A 14395-nucleotide genomic window follows, 5' to 3' on the forward strand; every position below is an offset into this window, starting at 1 on the left:
AACATTGATTAAAAACCAATTGCTAGAAATTTAAATTTAAACCAGTCTATGGTTTATCGAGTATACCGAAGGTTTGTTGAGATAGGTTCTTACAAAATGAGACCCGGTACCGGCAGAACACGAGCAACCACCAGACGTGACGACTGATTAATTTTTTCAACTTCTCTACGAAATCGTTAGCTCACGTCAGTAAACATCAAAACAGAGCTGAATGTAGTGCGTGGAATAAACGTGAGTGCACGAACAATAAAGGAGGCCGAAGGAAGCGAAAATCAGTCCTTTTAGATCAGCAAATGATCAAAGCTGTCTGCAGCTCTCAGACAAGCTTTTTTCGATGATTGGGCGAAAGGAACTTGTACGAGTATATAGCGAGATACTTCGTCAAAACGATAGACGAGGTGGTTTAACGTCACGACTGTATAACAGAGGTTTCAGAAGCTCACGTGGTACCTTAGTGGAATTAATAGGCAATAATTTTACTGTAATGCATGATAATACCCGAACCCACGTGGCTGCATTAGTTCGAAAATATTGCGAAGAGGTTGGGATTCGTTTTCGTTCGTGGTTTTTATATTGTAAATGGCAATTTTTCAATAAAACAACCAACAATTTTTTTTGTTTCATTTATAGTTTTTGTTCGAAAAATTTAAATGGTCCTTTCCAGTATACAAACACTTAAGAATGCGATACTACGCTGCTATGAAGTTAACGAACCGAACTACTAGGTTTCAATTTATATTTGTACAAAAATTTCGAATACTTGGTGAAAATGTTTATTTCAAAGGCGTCTTGAACATTGAAGCAGTATATGAGTCCTACGGTGTATATATATTAGTAGCTATGTGTTTTTTTTCTTATTTTTAGATTTTTATGCCGTTATTTCAATTTATGTAGCTTTTGATGTATGAAAGTCACATAGCTAAATTTTAAAACTTATAAATTATTGAAGTTATCACAAAATTGTTTTTACAGTACGTGCGTATTGAAATAACGATTAAAACGGCATAAAAATCTAAAAATAAGAAAAAAAACACATAGCTACTTTTGCAGGCGCAACGATGATATATACTCCATATACATACATATATATACATATATATATACACTGACTGAAGTGGCTTTCGCTTTATATTATATATTAACTAACAGACACAAGAAAATAAATTAATAAAGTTTGAGAATAATCAATAAGTTTAAATGATATTATGTAAAATTGTATGCAAAGGAAAAAGACAGAGATAAAGATAAAGAGAGGAAAAGGTCCCCTAGATAGGTCATTACGGTTTTTTCTTACGTGATGATTTCTGCTAGTTCACTCTGCTGAGTCGCGTAAGAGAACTTCGTTGCAACAGGAGAATTTTCGTTAGAAGTAATAATAGCTTTGTACATATTCACACATGCACTAACTGTATTTTCTTAAGTTAAGTTAATATGCAATCTCATAGTTATTTTCAACACTCCCTTGTGTATGCGATATGAGACTCTTTCACGCTCGGACACCTGATCTGTTCTAATAAGAGACTTCGTAACGGTGTAACTTCGTAACCATTGCTATTCAAACAGTAAAAACATACCAAACATTGAGTCCTGATAATAATCTTGTTGGAATCGAATATTTCATTCCTTTAACTACGAAATGGTAATATTCAATCATGTAATGATTGGTGCATGATTTAAAAAAAAATGAAAATATTTTATAATAGATATTTAATATTACGTAATAGATTTCTGTGTAAATAATTAATGTATACTAATATAACAAAACTTTGTTTGTCTGTCTGTTACTTTTTTACAACTAAACGACGGAACTGACGACCAACACCCTAAAATGCGAGCAAAGCCTAAATTAACCACTTGAATTAGATGAAAACTATCTCGTATTTTTCACTGATATTATGTGTTCAATATTTTTTCTATACACTAAAACATTCAAGTATGTGTCTAAATGTTAAAACAATGACTTGTTTAATAAGTTATATTATATTTGGGACTATCTGCCGTCGGTGTAATAGCGAGCCTTAAGGCTGCAAATCCAAATATCCGACGTTAGAATTCCAGGGTGGACCACTAAAAGTTATTAAGTTTTGTATAGATAAATTCACAATTGCTGCCTTGGCGTAGAAAGGTGTTTACAGTTCCGTTCCTGAGAACGAATTTGTGGCTGTAATGGGTTAGGAGATATCATAGTAATAGGCTTATCTTTACCAGCTGATCAGATTATGATATTGTGAAAATAATGAGTGCACGTGACTCTTATAATAAAGCATCTCCTGCGTGAGTTTTCTTTGAGGTTGATTACTGTGGCTGAAGTTCGTTCAGTAATCAGTTATTATACATTAATAAGATATAATAACCTGCTTAATTAAAAAATAATATTGATTTTAATTTATCGGCTAATTTTTATTCGATTTCTTAAATTTCGAATCATGAATTATCAGAATAATCGTATTATTATTGTGTAAATTTCGAACCGAAATAATAATTGAAATGGCATATCAAATCTTATAGTGTGTGTGTTTGTTTTGTAAAACAAATACATGTATTTTAAAATAAAATTTATCATTACATAACGCTTTATAATTATCATTCATTACAATCCTGCTTTAAATTATTCGAAGCATATAAAAGGAAGTCGATCCGATTCTACCACTCAGACCGGAGATAGTTTCGCTTGAGCGAAGATAGCTTTTTGGGAAAATGACATTTAAATTGCAGCAGAAAATTCGTGTATTGCATTTTAATGATCGCATTTTGTCAAAGGCTACGGTAACACATTTATTCTAAAATGCTTGAATTATTTTCGTTTTATTTAAAATCTTTATTCAATTTGAAATTACCAATTACTTGCCTATATTTAAATTGATGTCGTTTGTTCAGAACATTTTCCTATTATTCGCGGTATTACTGTTTACTTTTATAAGAGAAATATGTATAAAAAAACGTCCTCTATAGAACGTACTCTTTGGTCGACCTAATTATGTGTAAAAAATGGTTAAGATAAATACTGGGAACAGTGGGGACTTTTGAGTCATGGCTAATTTATTAATATTTGTAACAAAAATATAAAAACTACAGTGAAAAAGTTAATTATTATAAGCGTATACGTTTTGTTTTATATTAATGTTGACAATTTATTGAAAGCAAAATAATATTGTTACACGAATTAGGTAAATAAATACATTAATCGATTATAAAAAATAAGAGCAGATTGCATGATATTATCTTGGTGATTAAATCCTTGTTATAGCCTCAATAAAGATAGGTCACGTGTCACGATGCCACTCACTGAACAAATTGTCTTGATGAGAATAAACTGGCGTCGAGGGAATACCAAGCTAATGTAAAATACAGGATTTTTTTTTTATGTCAACGAATCCGAAAAAATGCTTTCAATTAATGTGTTTATATTACATCCACCTTTAAATTAAATAATATTGAAACAAAAAAGCTTCCATGTCATATTAGTAACGTAACAATCATTAAATAGAATTACAATAACATGTGAGGAGAAGTATCAGAGCTCATTTTACCATTCTACCACAGTGGTGCTTGTCTGGAGTTGAACCCGCACTTATCATTTAAGATGCGTTCTAATGACTAGACTAGATCATCTCGGATTAATGTATGACATAATGACACGTTTTAAGCATATAAGTCTGTTACCGAAAAAAGTAGACCGTAGAAGTAGAGTAGTGCATACTTCATGAGACGAGCACTGATAATTTTCAAAAACTTGGCAGGAGTGGACGCCATCGGCTACTTTCTTAGTCACTGAGTCTTATTTGAAATGCTACACTCATGATTGAGTACGATGTACAGGGATTTCCCTAACATGATAACATGATTTATATAGTGAGTGCCTCCACCAGATAGGATGGGAATCGGCTTGTACTTTATCAGCTTGTACTGCCTCCCATCTAGCGATCCCAAGTACACTTTCCCACTTAACGTCCCCGTAATGAATAAATTACCCAGCGACAGCAAAAAACAGGTTTGATTTAGTGGGCGCCTAAGCCGAGGCGTAAATATAAAAAAATTTAAACAATAAACGTCGTTTGTTGCAATTAATAGGTATGGTTAAAAATGAAATACATTTTTTAGATAAGAAATAATACGCTTGGAGCCGGTGGATACAGATAAGAATGGAACCAATTATAAGTCGACCCTTTACAAGGCCTTTATAAAAACGTAATAAAAAGAAAATGTTTCAAAAAATTGAGTCTCAAGAAAAGTTGCCTAAAACTCATTACCTACTATTCAGAGATCTTCCTTCTGTACTGATCTTCATCTTAGCGAAAAATAAAAACAATATGTTAATTGTAAAATATATCAATTATATGTGTTTTATATTAATATTTATATAAATTTATATAAATTGTAGCTCTAAGAAATTACGAATTTTTAAAATGAAGTTATATTTTAATATATAAAATTATTCTTTTTAAATATCACAAGTTTATACATTACTTCTTGGAATAAATTATAGGCCTATTCAATTAAATTAAAATAATATAGGTAAAGTGTTTTTGCTTTAATTGACTTTTTCGATTTTTTGTATTTTGAATAGAATAAAATATCGAGTATAATTATGTATACATTTCAAGTTACTTTATACAATATTACATATCAAGTAACAAATTGCCTAGTTTATACCTCTATATCATCCTAAGGAGTCCATTTTCAAATCGGTTCAGTACCATCGCAGAAATCGTTAAATATACATACAATACGTATATAAAATAAATAAATTTTAAGTGAGTAAAAAGACCTACACTCCATTCCACTTTAAAATAAAGGGACACTTTTTAAGCATTACCTATCCTTTAAAAATACTTCATCGAAATCAGTTTACTATATACAAAGTTACCGAGGAGTGTCTAGTTTTTTGTAAAAATAAAACAAAATCCTAAAAATATACTTTTTTCAAAACAGATTATATGAGATCGATTGTCATTGTACAAAATCGTTAACTCATAAAAGTCCTCGACAATAGTGGCGTTTTAACTTTGTAGTTGTTTAAAATTTTAGATGCCACCTAGAACGGAAAGTTTAAGCATTAATTGTTACTAATGTACTAACGTTGAATACATAATTATTTTAAATTAAATACTGGCAACGTCTGTTTTAAACAAAGTTTTTATCTTCCTGTTTAGCGAAAAGCTTGTGTCAGGGGCAGCATGTTGTTACAAAATAAAACATAATAATTTTACAGAAAAAAAAATTATGTTATATTCTTATAATATATAAGGTATATTATATGCTAACGCACACACACACGCACGCACACACACATAGACATGCCCGCACTCCCGCACACATGCACACGCACGCACACATACACACACACTCAAGCACGCGCGCACACGCACACGTACACAGTTTTCTGTAAAAAATATTAACCATTACCAACAAAGCCAATGTACCATTATCGTTAGGAACTAAGATCTTATGCCCCTAGTACCTATAGTTACATTAGCTCACTCACCTTCTAAACTGGGATTCATTTCATTCTAGTTAATGCTGTAACTAGATGAGCTTGCACGAAGCCCTACTATTAAGTGCTCCAATAAATTTATATAACATCTAACTAATCATAAATAATTTATTTTCAAAATAATCATCCTAAGATATTATTAAAAATGAATATATTTCGATTAAATAAAAGCGTTTTAGTTATTTCTTAATCATACAAATAATTGTTTTGTTTTGTGATTGTGATTTTTACGCTTATATATTTTTTAGTTTTTCTTATGGTATTATAGCACTTTAACCTATCTAGTATTAATTAATAATAATGAGTAACATTCATTTTTGTTTATAAGGCTTAGGTTTTTTTTATTTTATCTCAGAACAGTGAAATTATGAACGAGTCATAATGTGACATTACTTTACTTGTCGCTTCCAGCATATCTAAACCTTTTTTGATATGATAGTAATCTTTGATCCGATCTATGATGAAATGAGTTAGCGTCCGCCATATTGAACAAAGCGATATTTAATCAATCATGCATTGTCGTAAAAATCAAACGTGTGTACAAAATTTCAGCCCAATAGACCACCAGTCAAATTAATACTGAAGTAGGGTAAATTAACTTACAAGATTTAATTACAGAAACCAAGGAAAGTGAAGCTAAATAAAAGCTTTTGAAAATCATTACAGTTGAGATGTCCTAAGGAATCTCTACATAGTATAAAACAAAGTCGCTTCCCACCCTCTGTACGCTTAGATCTATAAATTTACTTTAATATTTTTCTTCAATCCACAAGTTGTATATAGAGCCTTATTATGGCTATAATAATAAAAGGGGTGGATTGCTTTATAAATATATAATAAATGATACTTGTTAGATTTAAAAAAAAAAAAACAATAACAAATTTCTTTACCAGACAATTATATACTATATTTTTTTAATAAAACCATTTACCATAATCGTGTAGCAATTATAATTAAACTGTTTTAACAATTGCATAAAACGGATTCTATAAAAAAAGTAAAATAACAAATGGGACGTAAATTTAAATCTCATTTTTATTGAACGCAATTGTCCGATTATTTTAAAACAATTATTCAAAAGTCTATTTTCACATTGATAACAAGCTAAATTATTAAAGTATTTCAAAAGGGTGTGTTGAAAAAGGTGCGCTTTAAACACATTTATTAAACCTTGAATGGAAGAATAATAAATTTACGTAAATTTTTATTCGTAATAAATCATAACGCTCGACGTTGTTTAAAAGTTTTGAATATTTTTAAAGAAAAATACACTTTGTTTTTATTAAATATGCCAATAATAACTATTCATGCCTCTTTTGATATTGGTCTAAGGTTGAAGTCAATATTTCAAAATATACTTAAATTATTTTTAGAACAATTAGCGCCTCTAATAAACAATCAATGCATGTTTTCCAAGTATAAAATATGGAAATGTAAAATATGGAATATTCTTAAGTGAGAAACAAGCCGTGTGACAACGATTACAATTATTAACAACCTAAGCGTTTCCTTAGCGCCCGCCGAAGCGACGAAGCCGTCGGAGAGGGTACCGCTAGTTTTTTAGTCGGTATTCCGGTGTACTAGTCGTTCTGGGCACCAGCGAGTAATGCGTTTTTCCAACGAGAAAAAAAGGTCTTAAGTTACAAACCCGGTCTTTCAAACTTCGATCAAAAAAGTATAACTACAAACATGACATATACAAATCTTTAAAAATTTAATGCTATTGATAAATAACAGACTTTTTTTAATTAATTTCAGATATTATCTTGTTTTGCGGGATTATTAACAAATACACTCAAATGAAGCGCAAAGCTGTCATAATAAAAGAAGGATGTAAGGACACAGTAATCATTACGAATAAGATGCATATTAAATCGACAGGTCTGGCCGAGCTGAGCTCCAATATTCCTAATATTTTCTCGCAATTCATTTTCTTCTCCACATCTCTGACTGACCGCTATCACGCGAATATTTAGTAATTTATTCTCTACGCTTTTGTTTTAACATTTTATATGAGAGTATTTTCGTATGCTAAAATATAATTAATTCAATTTCCAAGTCTGAAAAAAGTATAAAAGTTTTTTTAATTACTTAATTAACTTTCATGAAATATCTTTCAAATATATCAAACATTTTATTACCATTATTTTTGTTACAAGTAGTTATATTTCAATCTGAGTTTAATATCATTTTATTTTTTTAATGACGTATATTGTAAGCAGCAGTCAATGTCAATCAAATTCAATATATGACTAAGATCTCGTCTCGCTTTGGTTGATATGGACACATGTGGTGGATTATCACCCTATAAATGGAGATTCCTTCACGATACCATACACAACCATAAACACTAATTAAGGAAATGATTATTCAAAGGCACTTGCCCAGGTTTGAACAACCTTTGGTTAAGATTTACGCGTTCTAACAACAGAAACGTATAGGCATGTTATATCGTGAATAAATACCATAAAATAGAAAAATAAACTGAGTTACTTATAGAAGTATATATATAGATATTTAATGTAAAAAAAATCTAAATCATTCGGATACAGGACGTAGACAAAATACAAAAAAAAACAGTTGCGAAATGTACAACATATACATAGTTCAACAAGTCTACTAAAACTTTTTATTAATTATAAACATAAACACAGACCTATCTAAACAATTTGTACAGTAATACGTAATCGTATATTTCGGCAATATTTTGTATTAATCGTGTTACTATGTGAAGGAATTAGTGAACTAGATTAATTACAGACACAAACATAATTATATTATAGATACTATCCGACGTATTGACAATATAAGGAATTGGTTACATAAATACATAAACCACTTTCACTAAAAGACATACTAATTCGAAGCAAAGGGTTTAATTCAAAGCCAGTACCGATAACATTTTCAAAGGATTCATTTGTTTTCTCACGTCATCCCTTGCTTAGTGGAGCTAACGTCGCGAGGAAATTTGTATTATTCCGAATCGAAATGTATACCGACCCTTATTAAATAAGCGTCGAATTCTTAGCGTTTACAGGAAAAGACAATATCAGATTACTACTTTACTTTACTTAAACACATAAATGATAACAATTAACAAAAACATATTTACAAGTACTAGTTAGTGGCAAATGTACCTAACCGAATTTTCAAAATATCTCTCCACTTATAATTTAAAGAAATGTGCGTGTACTTATGTACGCATGTGAGAAGTTCTACTTCTTGTTCTTCGGCATATTTGAAAAATAGATATAATAATATATTTATTAATATTATTTATTGTTATGATATACGTAATTTATTCTTTTTTCACCATTATTATAACATTTAAAAATATTAACATTCACAATTTAAATTAGTAATAAAATAAAAACTGTAAAATGAGTTAAGGTGTGAATTTGTATATTTCGATTGACATGTAAACGTTGGTTTACCGAGCAACTTTATCAAGTAGTTTATTATAGCATTACTTCATAAAGAATACGCGCTAAAGAATACCTTTTTTATGAAAAAGATTGATTTGAAAAGAAGGTGAATGAGCAAATACGACCAACGACAAACTATAAGATAAAATATCTGATAAGCGGACTGTACCTGTAAGATGGACTACATAAAAATTTCAAAAATGTTATTACATTCCGTTAAAAACAATACCCTGGGTAACAAAGGAAAATGCGAAAATAAAAAAATTAAGTAGTTCATAGAAAACAAAACAGTCGACAAGCCCTCATATTTAATGTCATATATAAATCATGTCAACTCGGCGTAGAAATGTGTTACATTTAGCGCTTTGTAGCTTCCACCGGCAAAGCAAATATTTTAAATCATTTCACGCGATTTATACTCACACAAATTTACAGCTAACGAAGGCAATACAAACTTTTGATTAAACGATGAACTTTCATTAAAATCTCTCGAGTATTTTATCGAAAATTGTAACCTAGTATCAAAAGCACTCGAATTTCAAAGTTAATCTTCCACAGACAAATTAACAATAATATCAAGATCGTGAGAACAGCGATTATATGTAACGTTCGTCTAAATGGAACGCTTAAAATAAAACCAAAAATAAATTGAACGCACCCTTATTTTCATAGTATGTAACTACGAGCATAGATAAAAAAAATGTACTAGATAAAATTACATATGCACTTATAATCTATTATCAAAATAATCTGCCTTATAATTTAGTAGACTAATGACGTCATTATTTTTGAACTAATATTAAATAATTTTGTAAAAGATTTATTGTAGATTGTAAAGAACATATTGATTCATGATATGATTTGATGCAATCGACTCCATTCGTCTTTTTTTTTAATATAAATTTACTAAGCGTATACATAAAAGCCTTTTAAAAGACTTTGTAAAGTCTTATCAATTTCTTTATGTAATTAAATACAATCAACTTAATTTTAAAACGATTTACTAGTTCGCGAAGTAATTACTAGGTGACCTTAGAAAACCGTTTGTATTACAATTCATTAATTAACTATCATTCAGGTCAAGGATAAAGAAGGATCTACTATGATTGAACTTAGCGTGATTTTTAATGAAAAGTATTTCTTTCATATTAAAAAAAAGTTTTGAGTTATATTGAAGATAAATCTTATTGGATTTTCCTCCTTAGAACAGGGATAAATAAACAATTGCTTTATAAGAAAGAAAAGAAATTTTCTCATTCTAAAATTTGTAATAATGTCTTCAATGCGTTAATTTTTACGGTAAATAAAATAAATTCTTAAGACATTATTACTGGAAAAATTATAGAAGTTCATAAATTCACTTTCTTAGTATGTTCTAATAATTTTGAACAACGTCTTTTCTAGCAAACTAGACTCAATAGCTTTATATAAGTTTAACAAAAAAAGGATAACCCATAAATAGAAAAACACAAGACAATAACTTAAAATTATACAAATATTTAATTTATTATGTTAATTAATTTTTAATAGTATTGGAACCTAGTAGATTGAAGTTCAGGCTTTACAAAAATTTATTAAACCATTTTTAACTACACACGAAATTGTACAATAGTCTGAAAGGCTGAGTTCAGCAAATGAGCTGAACTCTTAAAATGAGAATGAACAGAATTCAAAAATACCCGCTTTTTATTTAAATCTATCAACATTTTTATAATTTTAAATGATTGATTAGTTTACTATAGGATCAAATATATAGGATAGTTAGGTTGTTCTTGAATCGTTCTCATTTAAAAATAAAGCTAGGCCTTGAACTTGTTTAAATCGATAGAAGTTATATTTGTCCAAGTCTCATATTTATATATGATTATTTTCAAAAATATTTAGTACATTTCTAAGATAATATATGACAACACATTCGTAACTATCTTAATTTAAAATAAAACAACTAAATGGATCAAATCTAACCCAGCTTTAATTTTGTATTTTTTTTTCGAACTCATATTTTTATAAACAATATTTGTATTTTTAATCGCATACCATTTGTTCCGAAATTATCCAAGTGGACCTCTTAAAGTATATTCCCGTATTTAATTTACTTTTAAGTAGCTAAAATTAATTCTGATCAAATGACACATTAAGTACGGCTCAAGTTAAAATATAAATTAAGCCGAAAACAAATTACCATAAATAGTAATTTTCTTTGCATAAAAAAATGGTATTCATAATATTAAGACGTCTTTGGTTTAGTTTTAATTTGGTTTGGGCAAATGTTGAAAAGAGTAACGGCCTTAGATTTGCCAACGACTACTATTTAATTTAAAATAATTTTATAGTTTTTATTTTAGGCACTAAGCAAACCGTAAAAAACATGATTAAAAAAATAGAATAAATAACTAAAAGGTACTCTAAATTAGAGAGTTACTTAAAGTATAAAGTATTTCTAATAAATCTATATATATAAAAAGATCATTTTTTTTGCCATGATAATTTTTTACCATATTTTCAGCGTATTTAAAAAAACGTTTGTGATTAAATATCGTATCAAACATTATAATTCATCGTATGACGTAGCAACACGTAGTTGGGTCTGCAATATCATTTTATACGAAAATATAAAAATAATATAACCTACCTAAGTAACTACGATATACATGAAGATATTGTTTCGCATCTTCGCAGAAGGAACAACGAAAAATTACTTAGAGTCTTTGCCAGAGACAAGCCGTTCATGCTTTGAAAATAACGAAAGAAATGAAAACACCGCCCATCCTGCGAATCCCATAAAATGATCGTGTTAATATTAATTATATGGCGCGGCTTACTTGTCAGTTGATAACAATATTTATGGTTCTGATAATCTTATCTTCAAGGTAAGAAACTGTTGTGCTAAAATAAATTGTTGGCTTATACATAAATTATTTCAGAGGTCAGATGAAAATAGCTGTGAGCAACTTGTAACTCGGCAGATCAGAATGATAAGCTTACAGCCTTTGAAGTATTCTAGCGAAGACACACAAAGGGACACTTACTTACATTAAACTCAACCATAATAGATTAATATTTATAATTGATTCATCTTTTTTTTAAATCATTTAATTGCAACAGTTTTGCAGTCTTTGAATTCGGCAACAAGTCAAAAGTTATAAAAGTGAAAAATTCTAAATATTTTAATCGACCTAATATTATAAACAAAACTCCTGACAATTTAATAAAACATTGTTATATTTAACATTAAACGATACACCAAAGTCTAAGACCCATGCAATATCCAACATGAATTAATAAGGAAAAATAACAGGCAAGCTACAGGTTACACATTACTTACCCTTTAACTATATAAAACACGCACACTTAAGTTTCGAAGATATTAGATTCGATCGCTCTAAACACACATCTGCATGCTTTTCTACTTTTATGCTTACATATAACACTCGGTGGGTAAGAGAAAAAGTCGAAAAATGTTTCCTCCCGACTGTACGCACGGAGGTTAAGAGTGCCAGTTAGATACTGTGGTAAGGTAGCGCCAAACTCTCTAAGAGGAACTGCGCATGCCCTTTGAATTAAGTTAGTGTGTACAAGCTTTAACTTTCCGTGTAATAAAGACTATTTTGTTAAAGTACTGTAGTGTATTTGCCGTAGGAGTTTTGTTTGTTGTAAAGGCGCTGTTGCCGTTACACGGGACTAAATGAATTGTGTGTTCATGATATGTGGTTTACGATACTGTAGACATCATGTTTGAGTAGATAGAATATGTATATCTTAACTCATGGTTTGGGGTCAAATTTGGAAAAACACTACAGAATTTTAGTAACCTTAATTTGTAAATGTAGATAATGTATCGCATGCTCGGAACTTACTTCTCTCAGACGAAATTCTGACAGTTATATATCCCACACTGTAACAGTGTTTTGGATAAACAACAAAAGCCTTATCCCTGAAAAGAGAGAAAGCCTTTCCTCAGGAGTAGAATGCTTACATGTTATCCCTAAACATTTTTAATTTAAATATGTTATCTGTTCTTTTTTATATCTGTTTTTTCGCAACAATAACAGTTAAATAGATTTTTTTAAATACCTTCTACGTGTTTTAATATAAACGCATTGTATTGTATTGTATTTTATTTAAATAACTTTATATTAAGATTTTTTGTATAGTCAATTTTTAATTATACCACTGACTTGAAACCAGCCTCTAGCCTCTGTCAATTTGAAAATACAATTTCTATACATAAACATATATTTAAGTCTTTTTTTTCAGTGAGCCTTAAAGTCTAGTCTTTGCCCTTTTACAAACTCTAACGTAAATTAAGTGTGGTTTAAATTGCTTTTAAAAGAACTGATTGAATAAACTGTTTCTGCTTAGTTGAGTGATACTCTCATATCAAATAATGTAAAAATAAATAATAATATATAATTTATTTTATATATCTATCTTATGTTTTTATATATATTTTAATGTATCTTTGGTTCTGAATATAAGCCATCAACTATGTATAAAAAGTCAGTTTCTTCTATAAACGTAACAAATGAATATAAGTATAAATTGTGTATATGTACGCATGTGTGAGATTGATAGTGGGTGTATGTGTGATGTATTTAGATGAGTCTTGAGTGTAATTCCAATTTCGACACGAGGGTGTAATTGTAGTTTTAGGGATACCAGTTTATAAAATTTCCTTAGTTTTGGGGAATATAACGACACTTAATATCGAGTTTTTTGAGAATCCATGTTTAATTAAAAAAAACTTAATAACTTATTATATTTTTAAACTTCCAAATGAAATATTGTCAAATGTGGGTTTACAAAGTAGGCTCTTACAGTTTTAGTGTCTAAATGCGGTGGTGACCACTGACTATTAGGTGGCCTATTAGCCCGTCCATCTTCCAATGCCATAACAAAAGGGTTCATATAAAGAGGATCACAAAATACTACAGGTTATGTAACTATAATTGTGTTTTGATTGAAAATATTCTTAAAACAATTGTTCTGAGTTAAAGTCTTAACCCACATAGTCCTGTAAATTTAAAAAGTAAATTTCCAATATTCTTTCCTTTTGGCGGTTTGGTTTTATGCATAGCGTATCTGGATAGAAAGGCGGTATATTCTACCGCAAAGTAGAAATACTTAGCATTGATGTGTTTCGGATTAAAAGGTGAGTGAGCCAGTGTAACTACAGCCACAAGGGACATAATGTCTTAGTTCCCATGGTTGGTGGCGCATTGGTGATGGAAAAAATGGTTAACATTTCTTACGGCAATAATGTCTATCTACCTCTGTCGAAGTCTAGATCGTCCAAAATTTATTCCTCGTAAATAATTTTATATACAAAAAGGACTATACTATATAGCGATATCAAAATATCAATAATTTTCTTTCCTTTTTTTTTTCAATTTTTTTCAATTTCACAAGAAATACTTCAACCGTTTTGGCGTAGGTAAATACGTAAATAAACACAAAATAACATACATACTATTAT

The 14395-nt window shown here is 29.6% G+C and overlaps 1 protein-coding gene across 2 annotated transcripts in view; it reads right to left on the reverse strand.

Annotated features, from left to right (window-relative positions):
• Positions 1-12402, reverse strand: part of LOC125069915 (synaptotagmin-15-like) — a 75796-nt gene extending 63394 nt beyond the window's left edge. The window contains exon 1 of one of the 2 annotated variants that reach the window (XM_047679531.1): positions 12342-12402. The gene's annotated coding sequence lies outside the window, so the exon portion shown is untranslated. Of the gene's footprint in view, positions 1-12244 lie in introns of both variants that reach the window. The other variant, XM_047679530.1, reaches the window with a different exon arrangement.
• Between the last annotated feature and the right edge of the window lie 1993 nt (positions 12403-14395).

This window comes from Vanessa atalanta, chromosome 16, assembly GCF_905147765.1.
Source record: "Vanessa atalanta chromosome 16, ilVanAtal1.2, whole genome shotgun sequence".
Taxonomy (NCBI): domain Eukaryota; kingdom Metazoa; phylum Arthropoda; class Insecta; order Lepidoptera; family Nymphalidae; genus Vanessa; species Vanessa atalanta.